The following is a 20,236-nucleotide window of genomic DNA, read 5'->3' as shown; positions in this document are numbered from 1 at the left end:
TACAAGGGGTGCAGAGGTCGCAACTGCAACTGGGCCCCTGAGGGAGGGGGCCCAGCTTAAAAAATATATATATTTTCCCCCCAATAAAAAAGTTGACCTGCCACTGCCTGCACTGATACCATGTGAGTGTGACATGATGCCTCACTGTTGTCTCTGACTACAGGGGTTAGTGTTTCTGTTTTACCCATTGGTGTTTATGTGTGTGTGTATGTGTGTATGTATGTGACAGTGTGTGTATTTGTGCATGTATGTATGTGTGTGTGTATGTTTGTGGAACCAGCAAATTACAGACCTTGTTACTACAGCATGGGGGGCGGGGGGTAAACAGTGTCACTATACAGTACTACTATAAACAGTATGGGGGGGCTGGACCATGTTACAGACTACTGTGGTCACTTTATAAAGTACTGGGGTGGGTAGGGTCAGGCCAGCCATCTCACCGGCAGATTAAAGACTGTGTCACTAACTCACTATATAGAGTACTGGTGGGTTAAACAGTGTCACTATATACAATAATAGGGGGTCAGACCATCTCACAGACTGTGGGCACGGGGTACCTCCTTTTGCAGACATTTAATTTGATTCACATTTTTTTTTTCTGTGTTAAATGTAAAAAAAAAATTAAAAAAATAAAAAGATATGTATCAAATTCACCTGTTTTTTTGGGGGGAGGTGGGGGGGCTTCTTAGATTCTTGCACCTGGGCCCTGTGGTTTCTAGTTACGCCTCTAGCTCAGAGTGCCAGTGGGGCTTTTATCATGTCAGCAATTAACAAATTCATAAAATGCTGGTGCACAGTGCATACATAAATACATGAATATTTTGCTAATACATGTATAATTCTAAAATGCTTATTTTCAAAACTGAAATGCATTCATGTGGATTCCAATTGTGGCTGGAATGTCCCTTTAAACTAAAATAGCCAGCTTGCAAATTGGTTATCCATAAATAACTGTCTTCCAACAGCTTGTTAATTCCTTTTGACTTTGTTGCAGAATTCAGGGCTTTCAAGTTGTATGAACTGCATTAGCTAACACTATATTACAAAACACTTATTGTAGAAAGCCTTATTTCTAAAATGATTGTAAATAAATATTTTGGCATTCTATATGATGACATATATTTCTGGCAGTCAAGTATTCATTTTAAAGAGAGAATGTATACTACTCTATGATTGGCTGATGGCTTTCACATGATACAGGGGGCCAGCAAATAAGGAAAAAATAAATTTGTGAGAAAAAATCTACTACTGATTTGAAATTCAGAGTAAGTGTTGTTGCATTGTCTTTTTATTATGCACTTGTTACTTATACAATTCTACTGTATTTAGTGGTCCTTTAAAGGGACACTCAGGCTTTATTAAATTTTCATGATTCAGATAGAGCATGCAATTTTAAACAACTTTCCAATTTACTTCCATTAAAAAAAATGTGCACAGTCTTTTACATTTACACTTTTTTTGAGTCACCAGCTCCTACTGAGCATGTGCAAGAACTCAGACTATACGTATATGCATTTGTGATTGGCTGATTGCTATCACATGGTACAGGGGGAGTGGAAATATACATAACTTTAAAATGTGTTAGAAAAGAATCTACTACTCATTTGAAATTCAGAGTAAATGCTATTGTATTGTCTTGTTATCTTGCATTTGTTGATTATGTAAATCTGCTGTGTTTACTGGTCCTTTAAGTATTGGCTAAAGAAAAGCTGTATAAGCATAGCCAGCTAAAGAAATTCGACTTCCAATGGGAAGTTGGAGAGATAAGTAATGAAACGTTCATTTTCTCTGGGCTTTGGTATCCAGACAGAGATAATATAATTATTATGATAATATAAAGAAGCGTGTTTGTTTACAGAAAGTGATATAATAATAACAGCTGATTTCCCTGCAAGCTCAGGCCATTTTAATAGTTTGTGGTTTCAAAGAACACAAAAAACTCAACTATTTCATATACAAAAACAAGCCTAAAGAAACAATTTTTCATACATTTTATGCTCTTCAATTGGTATAACAAGCTATTGGAAACACATTGGGCCAGATTACAAGTGGAGCAGTATTTTGCTCTCCAGCTCGCGCGCTAACTCCGCTAGAAGTAAGCTTTTTGCGTACGTTGGGTAGCACTCATATTACAGTAATAAGTTGAAAATTAAACTGTTTTCCCTCGCGTGCGTTAACGTATTTCCCCATAGAAGTCAATGGAGCCAAACTTATGGGGGGAGGGGTGGAAACACCCTTCTCGCGTGCAAACCTGATTGCATATTCTCAAGTGCACTAACCGGACATTGAAATATAAATACACAGTTAAACACTTTATTAAATAATATTATTGCACTTATATGAATGTCTATACATGTATACATATGTACTTATGTGTTTATATCTGTATATATGTAAGTAAATACACATATAAATTCATAATTAGATATGTACACACACACACACACACACACACACATATATATATATATATATATATATATATATATATATATATATATATATATATATATATATATATAAATATATATATATATATAATATACACATACAGGCATATACATATTATTTAGACATGTATATGTATGAATTTCTATGTTAAAGCCCTTTCCAGTCCTTTTTTTTCTAACACCTGATACCTCCTATCTTTGAGCCCTTATAACTTTTCTGTGCTACAATCAGATAGTGTTATTATGAGTGTTACTGTACATTGTAATGTATTTTTGATGTGTTTTGTGACACTTTTTTGTTTTATGAAACATTTAACCAGAGCTCCGAGGACGTGCTATCCTAACGAGCATTAACTTCAATTGCGCTCAAATGATCACTTTTATTTTCAACTTGTAATACTAGCGCTACACCCAATGCAGGCAAACAGATGCAATAAACTCCTTTTCTCTTGTACGTATCTGTTAGCACGCCACTCGTAATCTGGCCCATTAAGGGAAAAACTATTTTACAGTACACTGTCCCTTGGCCTTAAGGCATACATACTTCTGTTTAACAGTAGTGAGACTGCATTAATAATAATACTGAATATAAATTAAACCTAAAGACCATTTATAACCAAATTTGCACTGACTCAGCGTGAGGAAGACTCCCTTAGATAGTCAGATAGTTGGACTCCAGTGAAAGGATGAACCATAGAAGAAAAGAAACTAGTTTTCAAGACTAGAACATCAAAAGGTGTGATCAATCCTTTCAGAACTAGGATAATTTGCTCCTCAAATACCAATGGTCTTTTATGTGCTATGTTATGTAACAGCCTCCTTGATTGGTTTAGGGAGTCTGTGAGGGCAGAATAAAAGTTAGGGAGCCAATTGGAAACCTACACTTGTACTATGACCTCCTACTTCTAAAGATCTGTGCATTGAAAAGCACATATCTTTAGACCATCTGGTCATGTAGATATATCAATGCAGTTCTTTAAAACAAGGACTGTGTGATGTATATAAACAACCAGATGGTAGTTAAGAGGTTAATTATGGCCTGGCTCTATATACAATCTGTCTCTGATCATAAATTTCCATTACATGACAGCTATAGAACAGATACACTCAATTAACTCTTTCAAAAGATTTTTACTGTGCAACAAGCCATTCTTAAACTCATGCTTTTTCCAGTGGAAAAAAATACATTTTTTTGTATTGGTTTTCAGATGACTTTGCACCTGAAAATTCATCAAATCCTTTGCATTGAGAACAATTTCTAAATAATCCAGTTCATCAGACAATACTTTCATGTCATTTTTCTCATATGTTTTTCAATTGTCTAGAGCAGCCTTACACTCTTGAGAAAACCCATTGAGACCTTTTTTTTTTTATAAGCCATATCTTTGTCTTTTGTCTATTGCAGGCATGGTCAGTTTATAAGTAAAATGTTAAAATAATGATAAAATCACACTTTTAAACTGTTAAACATGTCCAGAGATAGATGATAATAATCACTTTTTTTTGCTATTGCTTTCTTATTGTCAGTCAAAAGACAGAGAAAACCCATGATTTCTAAAGGTTTTCAAGTGGTAGTAGATCTTTGGTTATCATTCATATACCCCTTCTATAACTTGCCTACAGCTATAGTAACCAGGAGCCAACCCACAAATAAGGTGCTTAGTAAATTGGGCATTGGGCTGGGCAGGCACAGCTCTGTCAATGGCAGTTTATGGATAGACAGAAAGGTGTGAATATAGCTACAGATAAAAAAAAACTACACACCCATATGTATGTATGTTTATATACATATGCTGCAGACAGATACACATTTAAATACAAGGGAAAAAAAACTGCTGGGTATTGCACCTTTTGCACTGGCCCTGATTCCTTTACCAAGAGTGGCCTACGTGGCAATTGCCACCCTTCCCCTGGCCCAGTCCACCCTTGTTATCACTGCTTAGTGCAGTCATAAATAAACCAGTATTACTTCTTATAATTATCAATTTGTCATCACTATCAAAATCTATGGAAGTAACATTTCAGTTTAAGCTTGCTATGCTTTTTATTTTACACTGTTACATACATGCTCTTTATGACAGCTTTTTCTTTAAATCATGTTCTAGCTGGTTTGTTATTGCGACAGTAAATTGTTAAAGGCATTTAAGGATACTTTTATATGACCGGTTTAGCTATGCCTAAGCACTGGCAATGGTTCGACATGTGTCTCATCAATATATTTTGATAAATAAAACTTGTTTTTATTTAATTTTCCTTACTGAGCGCAATCATCAATTTTCTATTTATTAATACTAGCAGTTGGCTCCATGCCATGGTTTGCACCCCACAGCATTTTGGGACTGTAGTTTAATGGAGCTATAACACAACACAGAAGAGACTGTGGAGTTTGAGGTGGTATTGAAGTAGCTGATTTGTTAAAGGGACATTGTATACTAGATTCTTTTTGCATAAATGTTTTGTAGATGATCATCTATTTATAAAGCACATTCAGGGTTTTTAAAAATGTATACTTTTGCTTATTTTCAAATAATATTATTTTGATTTTCGGACTCCTAACCAAGCCCGAAAGTTTTAGAAGTAGCCTGTTGTCTACCTACTCCAGCTTGTACCTGTTTGTGTAAATGGTCTTTTCATATGCAGGGAAGGGGGGGGTGTCTGCTTTTTTTGTTTGCCAGTCAATTTCTGTGGGTGTCCCAGCCTAACCTTTTCAACAGTGCTAAACTGGGAGCTTCTAAGTAAGTTTTTAAAAGGTTTTATACTGGATTTTTAGATTGTTATCTGTGCATATTGTTCTTTATAGTAGTGTCTATTACAGGCAGTTATATGAAAATTAGTGTATACTGTCACTAATGTTACTGTTTGTGTTTTCAAGTGTTTTTAGCCAATCTTTTTATCAAAAAAATAGATCTTCAGAATTTATCACATATGTAATTTAGACAAGCAAGCCAATTCAAATAGATGAACGTCTTCTGGATTAGAATGTCATTGGCAAGCAAGCCAAAAATACCAGAACTGAATTCAAAGTTTTCACATGGCAAACTCTAAAAGATTGGAGTGATGCCCTAAAGTTCTGTAGCAGGAGAATTCCAGCAGTTGTGAAGATCAAAGAATAATCTTTGCCTTCTATGAAAATTATGAAAATGCATTTTTTTACCAAAACTAAGAAACAGAATACTGATTTGTTTATGTTTTTTATTTACATCTTTACATCACATAAAATCAGGGATAGGCACAGACAAAGGCTGTGGCAGACATTTTCCAAAGTACAGACATTAGTGAAGGACACCAAGGTACATTTGAAATTAAAAACATTATTTTATAGTGCTGGGTGTTAATATACTGATGCAGATACCACTGATCCTATAACCAGCCCTCCTCTGGCTATACCCATGAGACAGCGTCACTACTGTGTCATTATATAGTGCTGGGTGTTAATATACTGATGCAGATACCACTGATCCTATAACCAGCCCCCCTCTGGCTATACCCATGTGCCAGTGTCATTACTGTGTTATTATATAGTGCTGGGTGTTAATATACTGATGCAGATACCACTGATCCTATAACCAGCCCCCCTCTGGCTATACCCATGTGCCAGTGTCATTACTGTGTCATTATATAGTGCTGGGTGTTAATATACTGATGCAGATACCACTGACCCTATAACCAGCCCTCCTCTAGCTATACCCATGTGCCAGTGTCACTACTGTGTTATTATATAGTGCTGGGTGTTAATATACTGATGCAGATACCACTGATCCTATAACCAGCCCCCCTCTGGCTATACCCATGTGCCAGTGTCATTACTGTGTCATTATATAGTGCTGGGTGTTAATATACTGATGCAGATACCACTGATCCTATAACCAGCCCCCCTCTGGCTATACCCATGTGCCAGTGTCATTACTGTGTCATTATATAGTGCTGGGTGTTAATATACTGATGCAGATACCACTGATCCTATAACCAGCCCCCCTCTGGCTATACCCATGTGCCAGTGTCATTACTGTGTCATTATATAGTGCTGGGTGTTAATATACTGATGCAGATACCACTGACCCTATAACCAGCCCTTGTCTGGCTGTACGCATGTGCCAGTGTCACTACTGTGTCATTATATAGTGCTGGGTGTTATACTGATGCAGATACCACTGATCCTATAACCAGCCCCCCTCTGGCTATACCCATGTGCCAGTGTCATTACTGTGTCATTATATAGTGCTGGGTGTTAATATACTAATGCAGATACCACTGACCCTATAACCAACCCTTGTCTGGCTATACGCATGTGCCAGTGTCACTACTGTATCATTATATAGTGCTTGGTGTTATTATACTGATGCAGATACCACTGATCCTATAACCAGCCCTCCTCTGGCTATACCAATGAGCCAGTGTCACTACTGTGTCATTATATAGTATTGGGTGTTATTATACTGATGCAGATACAACTGATCCTATAACCAGCCCTCCTCTGTCTATACCAATGAGCCAGTGTCACTACTGTGTCATTATATAGTGCTGGGCGTTAATATACTGATGCAGATACCACTGATCCTATAACCAGCCCTCCTCTGGCTATACACATGAGCCAGTGTCACTACTGTGTAATTATATAGTGCTGGGTGTTATTATACTGATGCAGATACCACTGATCCTATAACCAGCCCTTGTCTGGCTATACCCATGTGCCAGTGTCACTACTGTGTCATTATATAGTGCTGGGTGTTATACTGATGCAGATACCACTGACCCTATAACCAGCCCTTGTCTGGCTATACGGATGTGCCAGTGTCACTACTGTGTCTTTGTATAGAGCTTGGTGTTATTATACAGATGCAGATACACATCCAGTATTTCACTCAGGCTTTATTTATTCTATAACTTATCACCCAATATCTCTAGCAGTCTCTTGACAACAAGCCACTAACTTTATTCACACTACATATTTTTTTTTATTCCTATTATTTAATCAGAAAGAAAAGATGTATATACTAAGGTTGTGGTGGACACTTCAAGGGTTAGTCACGGACACCTGTGTCCGTGTACGGACACCTTGCCTATCCCTGCATAAAATACAGGAGCAATGAGCTGATAGATTTCCTGTAAATACTGTAGTTTCAGTGTTCATAAAGTTTGATAGCTGAAGAATAATTGCAGGCATTTTGAATTCCAAGCTGGATAGAAAGTACCATCACACCCTGTAAATATGAGATTGGTTCAGTTCGTATATAAGTACAAAAAACAGCACACTAAATGTTTAATTATGCAGTATCATAAACTTTTATAAGATTTACAGAATAATAACATATTTTATTCATCATCAACAGTGAAATGTAGATTAATAAATAGTTTTATATTAATCTTAAAGAAGGTTTTCATAAATAAAGGATGCCAGTAGTATCCCTGAAAGGGATATTCAACTCAAAATCCTCATACAGGTTTAATTAAAGAAACTAAAACAAATTTATTGTATGCAATTATTATTGATTCTGCCTGCTTTTGTTGTAAAATACATTTGAAAACTCTGCCTGCTCCACTCCCACCTGAAACGCTGGAATACCTTCATAATTATATAATATGGTGACATTTAACATACCCTACAACATGATTGCTTACATTAGAGCAAACACTTATTTGAATATATCTTAAAGGGATATTAAACAGTGCTTCTTTGGAAAAAAACACATGTTAAATCAAAGTAAACATGCACTGGTCACACCTATCCTCAAAAAACCTTCCCTTGATCCTTCTTCCCCATCCAACTACCGCCCTATTTCCCTCCTCCCTCTTGCCTCAAAGCTTCTCGAAAAACTAGTATATGCAAGCCTATCCCATTTCCTTACATTAAACACCCTCCTTGACCCACTGCAATCTGGATTTCGCCCCCATCACTCCACAGAGACAGCAATTGTTAAGGTTACCAACGAACTACTTACAGCAAAATCAAAAGGCCACTTCTCTCTGCTTATCCTCCTTGATCTGTCCGCAGCCTTTGACACTGTCGACCACCCTCTTTTGCTCCAAACCCTCCAATCCTTTGGCATCTATGACACAGCCCTCTCATGGCTCTCTTCCTACCTGTCAAACCGTACCTTTAGTGTAGTCTTCTCTGGGCCTCCTCTGCCCCGTCACCACTTTCTGTCGGAGTACCGCAAGGCTCTGTCCTCGGTCCCCTTTTCTTCTCAATCTACACGTCATCACTAGGTTCCCTAATGATGTCCCATGGTTTCCAATATCATTTGTATGCCGATGACACCCAAATTAAATTCTCTGCACCAGACCTTTCTCCTTTCTTGCTAACCCGTGTCACTAACTGTCTTTCTCACATCTCTTCCTGGATATCCTCTCACTACCTCAAGCTAAATCTCTCCAAAACTGAGCTCCTAATTTCCCCCCCTTTCTCCAAAATCTCCACCTCCATTCTCTCTATAACTGTCGACAACTCCATCGTTACCCCTACCCTGCATGCCCGATGTCTCGGGGTCACATTTGACTCAGATCTTTCTTTCACTCCTCACATTCAGTCCTTGGCTAAATCCTGCCTCTTCCACCTTAAAAACTATCTAAAAAATTAGACATTTCCTTACACAAAACACAACTAAGATTTTAAACCACTCTCTCATTCTTTCCCGCCTCAATTACAATCCATAATGTATGCCTCAGCCAGACTCATCTTCCTTACACGTGGCTCTTCATCTGCTGCACCTCTCTGCCAGTCCCTTCACTGGCTTCCTCTCGCCTTTAGGATCAAACACTAAATTCTCACTCTGACATGCAAAGCCCTCAACTGCACTGCTCCCCGATATATCTCAGACCTTGTCTCCAGATACTCTCCCTCCCGTCCCCTTCGCTCTGCTCATGACCTCCTACTCTGCTCCTCTCTTGTTACCTCATCACACTCCCGTTTACAGGACTTCTCCAGACTGGCTCACATCTTGTGGAACTCTCTGCCTCACTCCACAAGACTCTCACCTAGTTTTGAAAGCTTCAAGCACTCCCTAAAGACTCTACTGTTCAGGGATGCATACAACCTACGCTAACCTTTCTTTATACCAGTTCCTCTCCTCCATTGCTTTTCACAGAACCCCCTTAGCATGTAAGCCTAAGAGTCCAGCTGTTTGTAGATCACCTTCTTAATAGCTGACTAGTACAACAGTGCCAATCTTGGCAGAGCCCTCTACCCATTTGATCTCTATAATTGTTTTGTTGTACTCTGCCTTTGTTTATAGCGCTGCGGAATCTGTTGGCACTCTACAAATAACCGATAATAATAATAATAATAATAATAATAAACATAAAAATAAACAGATTGTGTAATAAAAACAGCAAACAACTTGTTTATTTGCAAAATTCTCACTAAAGAATAGAAATATTCTCTCCAGTTTTTTCATTTTGCCAGTTCTGAGCATGAGCGAATTTGACTCGCTAATTATCAAGTCTATTTATTAAATATTAAATCAAATCTGTAAGTTTCATGACATCATGCAAGATAAGCTTCCGGAGAGACCACAGCCTCCTTGTAGGACTGTGACAGGAAGTAATAGACACTGCACAAATGAAGTTTAAAAAATTCAAAGGTTTCTATCTTTTTAGATCTAGCAGTCTCCATCACTTCATTTTTTTTATATATAGAATTGAATTGCCCGAGCTTTGGAAATCTATATGGGTACACTTTTAGCAGCACATTAGGTTAGAGAAAGAGAAGCTGAAGTCTTACTATTTATGTGCAACTCTTTATATGTACTGTAATGCTTCAGTCTGCCTTCATATGTCAACAAGTAGAGGGAATGTGCTCCCATATAATTATGACTCATGCCATATGGCCAAAGATTAACAGTAAAGTTCCCATGGGAGAGGGGCTTCACAAACATTAACTAAATAAAAAAATAAAATATGCATTTTTTATGTCAGTTCAATTTAGCTTGTTCAGAATGGGACGTAAGTGATGCATTGAAATATATATTACTTTCATGACAATTTATAGAACCATTAAATACAACAGGCATGCATAATCACCTGTATAATAAAAAGACAATCCAATTACTTTACATTTTAAATGAGCAGTAGATTTTTTTTCTAACAAATGTCAACGTTTCCTTGAATTTCCTTGCCCCTGTGCCTTGTGACAGTCATAAGCACATAACAGAGTTATATATGTCTACACTGTGAATTCCTTTACCTGCTTAGTAGAAGCATGTGCCTCAGTGTGCATATACAAATCATGTGCACAAATTGATCATGTAAGTAAATTGGAAAATTCCTTACATTTAAATGCTGTGTCTGAGTCATGAAAGCTGAATTTTGACTTGTGTCTCTTTTTAACTCAAGTGAAAATAAACTTTAATGATTCAGAAAGAGCATGCAGTGTTAAGACACTTTCCAATTTACTTCCATTATTAAATTTTGAACAGTCTTTTTATGTTCACACTTTATGGGAAACAAGCTCACAGGGTATATGTACACTAGTCTACGATTGGCTGATGTCTGTCACATGATAAAGGGGGCGGAATATGGGAGAAAAAATACATTTGTCAAATAAAAAAATCTACTGCTAATTTAAAATTCAGAGTAGGTGTTAAATCATTGTATTTTTATTATGTACTTGCTAATTGTGCATGTCTACTGCAATGAGTGGTCCTTTAAGTTCTATTTGTTTAGATATATCTTCATACAGAAGCATCTCTGGCTTCTATAAACACATATGGGCTCTCACTCATCTGCTTGGCCCATAAATTTAGAGGATCAAATCAAATGCTGTTGTAGAGCAAGTAAACATATTTTGCACATCTAGACATGAATGCCTTGAACAAATTGATTATGATATTGTACTTCGCAATTCCAGTACTCGATTAACCCAAACAGATCAAATTTTTTATTATTTTGGGCTACTCCGTTGCTGAGATGTTAACAGTTTTTGACTACGGTCCTGTAGAGTAATTGTGTAAATCTGGTCTGTTTGGGCTTTTTGGTCTTGAGATGAGAAATCCTGGTCCAAAAAAGTTCTCCTAACATTATATATTCTAAATTGTTAATACTAAAGTTTATATCTTCTTAACATAAATAGGGACGCTAAATTTACTCTCACGTTAATAATTCTTGCTTATATATTTGACCCTAAAAATACCCCCAGCAGTCTAAAGTGAAATGAGATTATCAATGTTTTTGTTTAGTAGTTTTATTCAAATGAAAGTACTTATGAACAGCAATGCCCAGAAAGTTTGCACAATGTTCTCAGATAATTCCACAGTTTATTTGAGGCTTATATCATTTTAAAAAGAATATTCAGAAAATTAAAACATAAACCTTTATTTTTCTACAAAGCAATTGTGGTCTCACATTAGCTCATAAGTTTTGTTTCTTAAAGAGACAGTACGTCTTTTTACTGCAATTAATTTTCAATAGCCAAACTCCACCCACCATTTGCCTTATTTTGAGGAGCCAATCTGAGCTTTAGACCACAGACAACAAGGCTAGCCACAGTCATAAAGTTAGTATAAATTATATTGCTTTGCAGTTGTTATTTGATAAGGTCAATATTAGAAACATAAATGTTAGCAGAGCCATTTGGGGCCATGCCAAGTTCTGAGAATTAAAAATTGCTCAATTTTAAGTGGTAAATTACAAAAAAAAAGGAGGACAACATATATAATGAAAATACATTGCAAAGTTGTTTCATTATGCATGACTAAACATTTTAGAGATGAATCGCAACGTGTTTGTTTACCACCCCTTTAAGAAATAAGCTATGGCTATCTAAAACATTTTACAGTTTAAAAACAACAAGAATAATCTTGTCCTTAAAACAAAGTTTTGTTTATGTGCTGTCTAACACATCTTCCCGTCCTCTAAACATGCCATTATTAGCCAGTAAAGAAATGATACTTGAGTATCAATTGTGCCAACCAACCATTGTGCCAACCATGCACATTCTGTCAGTTTCAATATCAATATGAACAATTATTATTAATATGAAACATCTTAAATGTGCTTGTTTGCTGTTTTATTGCCATTTAAACAGAAATGTTCTAAGATTTGTTTTCATAAGAATGACTTAGAGGTGTACAAAGCATTTACATCCCTGGATTTCTGTGTTATTGGTCATAGATATAAGGCCTTATCATCTATGTAATTAAAAGCTAATTAAACTCAAACATTTTATTCCACATAAACTGCTTAATTATTATTATGATGATGATTATTATTATCATTATCAATAATAATAATATTATCTATGTTTGCAACGTTTTAATCTTTTTCTGCAATTGGCCTCTAGAAATTGTGGGGGGGGGGTTTAAAACTGCCCTCAGTACTGGAGCTCACAGATGTCTGTCTTTAATTGGCCACATCACTGGAGATAAGATGAGAAGATAAAAAGCTATACAAAGTAAGGACTTGTTTCCCTTGAGACGTAGCAAATGGAGCCATAAGCAACCAAAGTTGCCGACAGCTAAAAGTAGTTTAGGGCTAAATTTTAGTACCAGGTTGCATTTAAATATTTTGCGCATTGCGCGCAGTCGCTCTTTTCGTGTAGGTGTAAGTTAATGTGTTAATGCTCCCCTCTGATGCCGGATTTCTTAGAAGTCAGGTTAGTTGCTATGGTAACCCGACTTTACACTGCGCTCCTTATCTGGGATCACCTTTAAAGAGAAACAGAAACAAAGATACACTTATTTATAATGCATATTTTTGTAACTATAAGCAAATACTATTTTTTATTATAATTATATTTTCCACTGTATTAATATATGTAATATGTATTGCTGCCCTAGGCATAGGTCTAGTTTGAATTTTGTAGATATATTCTTGCATATATTTTTTTATGTTAATAAATACATACTGATATTTCCATAAGAACAAAAGTGCAACTATTCCTATACACGGGACAACAATAAATATTACATATTACATTTTTTTTTCTACATTGAAACAATTGAATTATTTGCAAGTTTTAAAATTTCAATAGGAAATCAGTCTTAAAAAAAAGCTCCTTTTTATTCTTTTAAACCTAGTTGAGCTGGGTGTACTTTTTCTCAATGTATCGACAGCCTCTGACAGTGTATTATCGGTTTGCGTTTTTATCGGAAACCTGGTATGTTATCTCTTAACGGCTTCTAATAGTTTCCATGGGATGCAAAATCCAGCTGTGGGTATTGAGCTATAATGCGCCATCAGAAGCAGACAATAAACTAAATTGCTTTCAACAGCATATTTATCGGTTTGCGACCTTGCGCAAACCTAATTATGTATGGCTCAATGTAAACGAGTTTTAAGTGTGTGTGGGCACGTTTGTTGCGTGTGTTTATAGATAGACAGATAGATAAGTAGATAGATAGATAGATCGATCAACCTCCCTTTAAAAAATGTTTGTTAAAAATAAAATGTAGTTCATCAAAACAACTTTTTTTTCTCACGTTTTGGCAGTCCTGTGTATATATTTGCTTTGATGGGCTGGAGAAATTTTCTACAGTCTTTTTGAATTCCCCAGACCAGTACATCTGTACATTCTTCATCCTGAAGTGAGCCATGTCATAAAAACAGTGCAGAGAACAGACACCCATTCTCACCCCCGAGATTGTGTATTGAATAGCTGCCTAGAACAAATATCGGTAAATGGTTATTTACAAGTCTAGAAAGTTATTGATACAGTTCAACATTCAGTGAAAATGTTACATATTGAACAAAAAAAAATTTCTAAAACAAACTTTACTATGGCACATTCCAAAGAAAACTATTATGTGTTATATAGCTTTTGGAATGTTGGAATGCTAGTTTGCAAAACAAAATCTTTCTGTTTTAAGACAAAAACAAACTGTGTGCACCAATCAAATGCTTAGGGGCTGATTTATTAAGATGCGGGAGGACATGATCCGCTGTAGCGGATCATGTCCGCCCAACATCGCTAAATGCCGACAGCATACGCTTTCCGCATTTATCATTGCACAAGCATTTCTCGTGAAATACTTGTGCAATGCCGCCCCCTGCAGATTTGCAGCTAGCAGTGGGTGTCAATCATACCGATCGTATCTGATTGGGATTATTGTTGTCCGCCGCCTCAGAGGTGGCGGACGAGTAAAGGAGCAGGGGTCTTAAGAGCACTCTACTTAATTTATGTTTCCAGTGATCTGGAAACTACGGGGGTAGATTGCAGCATCTGCTGTTTGTTAAATCTACCCCTTAGAATGTTTTGAGTACTTTGTGTGTGCTTCCCGGCTGAGCAGACTTTTTTTTTGTTTAACATCAAAACAGTGGAGCACTAATTTAACATAAGCCCGTAATGTTTACGGGCGCACTTTAAATAACTAGCCATTACGAGTGGCTTGTTAATGCTAATGCGAGCTTGCGGTAGAACTTTATGCTACCATTCATTAACCAGAGATCAGATTTCTGGTTAATGAAAATGTCCCCAAAATTGCCCCAAAATAAAGTGTAAAGTTCTTTTGTTAAAATAAACATTTTTAGCATTTTTATTTTTTAAAATAATAACGGCAAGAAGTAGTTATAAGGTGCTAAAGTGAGCGGATGTGGAATGTTAGAAAAAAAAACAGCACTAAAAAGTGCCTTTACATTGCGGTCTATGAGGACTGTGTTTAAGCATGAAATATATAAGTATATGCTTCTATATATATATATATATATATATATATATATATATATATATATATATATATATATATATATATATATATATATATATATATATATATATATATATATATATATTTATGTGTTAATATGTGTATATACAAATATTAACACATAAATATATATGTATATATTCATTTAATATATATTGAAACTTTGCTGCCCATCGCTGCATGACTTACCACCTTCGCTGCACTAGGTTCTCTGCCATGACTATCTGCATGAGAATGAGGCTCCCATTTGAGTCTATGGAAGCGTGCTCACCCAAGCACAAAGCTTCCATGCAATGTAAATGTGAGGTCTCGCTCCTATATCGCTTAACTACTAATACCAGCGCACAATTTTGCGCTTCACTCGTAATCTAGCCCTATATTGGGGATATATGGCTTTAGTTATTTTGAACTGTAATTTTCCTTGAAAGGTAGTGTAAAGTTTTATAGTTTAGTCATTTATTGCTATTTTTTACAAATAAAAAACAATTATGATGAACCTTTATTTTTGGTCATGCTATAGTATCTTTAGTTCATGGCTGGGTTATTTTACCCCAAGAAAGTAAACAAGGAATTGGATTATGTTATGATTATCATTTATCTGTTAAATGGTTTTTAAAAGACATTTAACACTAAAGGCTAGATTACAAGTAGCACAAACTATGCTTTCATTTTTTCATTTTTAAACATATTTATTTCTGTAATATATAGGGTTCCTCCTCACCCTCCCACCTCCCTGATTCCCCTACAACAGCTCTCTTACCGCCCCCCTCCCACTGACTACCACCATGCTTGTTACTGGCAGACTATGTATTTTTAAAATGTATTTAATATTATAGTGTATGATTTTACGTTTCTTAAGTGTAGCAATCCCCCTCCAAAATCAATATTTTCTGTAGTATAGGGTCCTCCCCTCCAGCCATTACTGTTTAATACTGGAGCAGCCCCATCCCTCCCTCTCCCTTCATACACATTTTCTTCAGCGTAGGGAACCATGCCCCTCCCTTCCCACTCCTCACTGGGCCGATCCGCCCTCTTCCCTTTTTCCCTCCCACCACCCCCACTCTGCACCAACGATGATCATTACAGAAAGTGGCAAAGTGAGTGTCAATCTCTGTAATGATCAGCGAGGTGCCTTCATATTGTAAGGAAGCACAATCAGCACTACCTTACTATAGGAAGACATATGCCCTCTGCCCCCAGCTGCTATCTTCACTGAATAAGCTGACAGTGGGTAAGAGAAAACAACCATAGCCCAATGCTGTATAAACAGGGGCAAATTAATTAAGAGTGAATGCACTTACAGGATAGAAAGTACCTCCAGGTGCAGTAAAGGCAGACTGGGACTTCACAGCCATCCAGCTGACTGAACTCCACAGCAAACAGTAGGAAAAAACTCCAAAGATTTCCAAAATAGGTGTAGCAAAGAATCCACCACAGCAGCAAGTGTATAAAAAAGCAGTTTCTTTATTAAAAGGCGACGCGTTTCTCAGCCTCTAAAGGGCTGTTTCCTCAGGCTATATTAAAAACATTTAAAATACACTTGCTATATAAAGGGTGACCCAACTCTCTGATAGGTTAATCCACTAATCAGTATCTTCTGTGTATGTTAACAATTAGTTGTTAGTTGGCATGGTAACAACAATAAACAATGACATCAGAACAAATAAAATATATAAACAAAAATTATGCATATAAAAGTACAATAACGGACAGGAATCGCAACAATTCAACCCGATCAAGTATAATCGGATTGATTGACACCTCCCTGCTGGCGGCCGATTGGCCGTGAGTCTGCAGGGGGCGGCATTGCACCAGCAGCTCTTGTGGGCTGCTGGTGCAATGCTGAACACGGAGAGTGTATTGCTCTCTGCATTCAGCGAGGTCTTGCGGACCTGATCCGCACTGTCAGATCAGGTCCGCAAGACCTTTGATAAATAGGCCTCACTGAATGCTCAAAGAAAAAAGGCCGAAATCTCCAGCACTGTGAGATCTCTCTCTTTTTTTTAGATGAAGGAGAGACAAGATTAGTACAATATAACACTGTATGATATGAGAGTTTTGTTACACTTTGCATTTTGTATTAATTTTATATTAATTTACACTTCAGATTGGGTCCTCACAGCATTAATACATTTAAGCTTTGTACTTTCTATTTTACATTTTAATAAATTTAGCTTTTTTGGTTTTACAAATTCTTATTATGTTTTGAAAGTTTTTGTGTTACTTTAACAAATTATGATCAAATTATGATCATCCTTTGTAAATATCTTTGTATCTTTTACAACTTACATTGCACTTTGTATTTTATCTATTGTAAAATAAAACATAGCTTCAGAAAGTGGGAGGGACAGGGGATTTCCCTGTATGTCTAAAGCTCTCTCATAAGTCTTGCAAAATGCTGTAACCATTTTATACAAGCGGATCTTACTGATTTATCTCACCAGTTGCATGCAGGTGAAGTTTGCTCAAAATTCCCAATACACTTATTTAAGTGACAGAAAAGTTAGATATACTAAACTATTGGAAAAACCAAGTTAAATTGTAGTGAAACCATTTCAGTTTAATTTGTAATTGATGCAAACCGAGCATATACATCAGCCCCAGGTGTTCTCCAGTTACCTTCTCTTTCCCTTGTGACATTCTGTATCCCAGAGAGCTTTATTAATTTCTATATTTCTATGGAAGTCATCTCTGGTGTCTCTGGGACTTCAAGGTTCCTCCCCTTTTTCTTTGTAGAATTCTGTGAGTTCAGCCCCTATGAAGTCTGCACTATAATTTCCCTTCAAACTAAAGAATATTTGTTTAATGGGCCCACAGAGCGTAATGAAGCTCTCTGTAAAACTGAAGGTGTCAGTATTTTATTTTAAATAAAAGAAATACAAACTACAATGTAATTGGTAAAAGATACATATGAATATAAAAGTATGATCCAAGTTTGTTAAAGTTAAGGAGAAACTATGAAAGCATAATCAGAATTTGTAAAATCACAATCCAAAATACACTGCTGTATATAAAATAAAATACAAAATAGAAAGTGCAAAGTTTAATTAAACTTACTCTTAAGTGTAAAGTAATATAAAATGCAAAGCACATTGTAAATGCAGCAGAACTGTCATGTCATGTAGTGACAGTGGGCTTGTTTCTCCTTCACATACAGAAAGGGAACGCTCCTTCAAGAAGTATAGGGATCTCACAGTGCTGGAGGATCATTTTAGATCATCTCACCTGAGCAAAGAGCTTTAGATCATCAGGCATTAAGTATTGGGCTTTGGATTACAAACAGATATAATATAAATAAGCATTGTGTATGTACAGAAAGTGATAAAATAATTAGATCTGATTTCACTGCAAGCTCAAGCTATTTTGATGGGTTATGGTTTCAAAAAACAAAAACAGCTATTTAATTTAAAAAATGAACCCAAACGAAAATGTTCTTGTGTATTTTATACAGCCAGAATAACAAGTAATTGGAAACACATTAAGGGAAAAACAATTTTACTGTATGTACACTGTCCCTTTAATACTCTGCAGTAGGTATATTTAGTCTAAAAATGTGTATTTATGTATTTATATATGTATGTATGTATATATACACATGTATACAGATATATACATATATAAATAGCCCTTTCCAATCAAATACCTTAAAACTTGCAAAAGCATTTTTATTTAATTTTAATATTTATAATGAATTTGACTGTGTATTAACTCTAAATGTTTTACAAATAGGAGAAATATATATATAATCCCATAGATGAGCACTCTCACTTCCAGGTCAGCATGCCAGTGTGCTAGTGAATAATGCATAAAAGTAACAAGAACTTGCATTCACTGGTCTTTCCTTCAGAAACACACAATTTATTGTAACGTTTCGGAGACAGAGTATCTCCTGGTCTGAGGAAGGGGATACTCTGTCTCCGAAACGTTACAATAAATTGTGTGTTTCTGAAGGAAAGACCAGTGAGTGCAAGTTTGTGTTACATATATATATATATATATATATATATATATATATATATATATATATATATATATATATATATATATATATATATATATATATATTTAAGAATAAAAAGAACATTTTCTTCTATGTGAAGAACAATGGAATGTAAAATATGAATAACTACCTAGCATTGTAGGTCTAATGCAGTGTCAGGTTAGCGTGCAAGCGATAAGTATTTTTTTTTTTCATCAGCACACTACATTAAAGTGTATGGGGAGAAGAAATACATGCAGTCACGATATCTGAAGTCCTGAAATTAGCACAATATGCAGATTTCAGTCACACACAATCTATTTACTTTCAAATTGTAATTTGTGTGTTAAAAGTTTCCTTTTGGCGGTGTTGTGTACTAAACCAATTTGTACACGCATTACAAATATAATTCAATATGTTATTTATAATCAGTGTTAGTATATGTCAGTAGTTTAGTGTTATTGAAAGATTTTATAATGTTATCAGAGGGCCATAAATAAATCTCAAGAGGAGGGATAAGGAAAATCTGGAAGGGATTGCAAAATTTAGGAGGGGGGAGGGGGAAGGTGACAAATGGAAAATGTGGACAGATTTAATGTATGTAAAATATTCTCACCTGCTATTCTGCTACAACCATTTCCTCTTGTAGCTCTTTCATGGCTCCTGGTGGATGTGGCTTCTGGTTTGGGGCACATACGGATATTAAATGATTATGCTAAAGAGAGAGTGGGAATAAAAGAATCAAGGAATTTACAGTCCTGCAGCTCTCTGCAAACTGTCAAACATCACAGAGACCTACATCTTCTCTGAACAGAGGACCCCAGTGTAAGGAATGTTCTATCCTGTCATAATATTTAGTAGTAACTATGAGTAGTAAAAGTAGAAACAACTACTGCATATATATATATATATATATATATATATATATATATATATATATATATATATATATATATATATATATATATATATATATACGTTGATTGGAGTAGCCGTGTTAGTCCAGAGATTTAGATATCAAAATAACAAGAGTATTGCATTGAGCAATGATACTTTTTTTATTGGACTAACTATACATTTATAAGTTGACAAGCTTTCGGAAGAGTTCCTTCCTTTATCAAGTGTAAAGCAATACTTTATTGTATTGCTGATCAGTATTGCTTTAGACT

The 20,236-nt window shown here is 35.8% G+C and overlaps 1 protein-coding gene and 1 long non-coding RNA gene across 7 annotated transcripts in view; one reads left to right on the top strand and one right to left on the bottom strand.

Annotated features, from left to right (window-relative positions):
• Positions 1-20,236, top strand: part of HOXC4 (homeobox C4) — a 132,916-nt gene that overhangs the window by 60,301 nt on the left and 52,379 nt on the right. The gene's annotated exons all lie outside the window — the stretch shown is intronic.
• Positions 13,011-19,716, bottom strand: LOC128654394 (uncharacterized). The gene is made up of 3 exons (XR_008401458.1): positions 19,684-19,716; positions 13,865-14,044; positions 13,011-13,090 (listed from the first exon to the last, which is right to left on the bottom strand). It is a non-coding gene; the product is annotated as an uncharacterized LOC128654394 (long non-coding RNA).

This window comes from Bombina bombina, chromosome 3 (assembly GCF_027579735.1).
Source record: "Bombina bombina isolate aBomBom1 chromosome 3, aBomBom1.pri, whole genome shotgun sequence".
Classification (NCBI taxonomy): Eukaryota; Metazoa; Chordata; class Amphibia; order Anura; family Bombinatoridae; genus Bombina; species Bombina bombina.
Note: the sequence above shows the minus strand (reverse complement) of the source record. Positions and strands in the feature narration are given on the sequence as shown.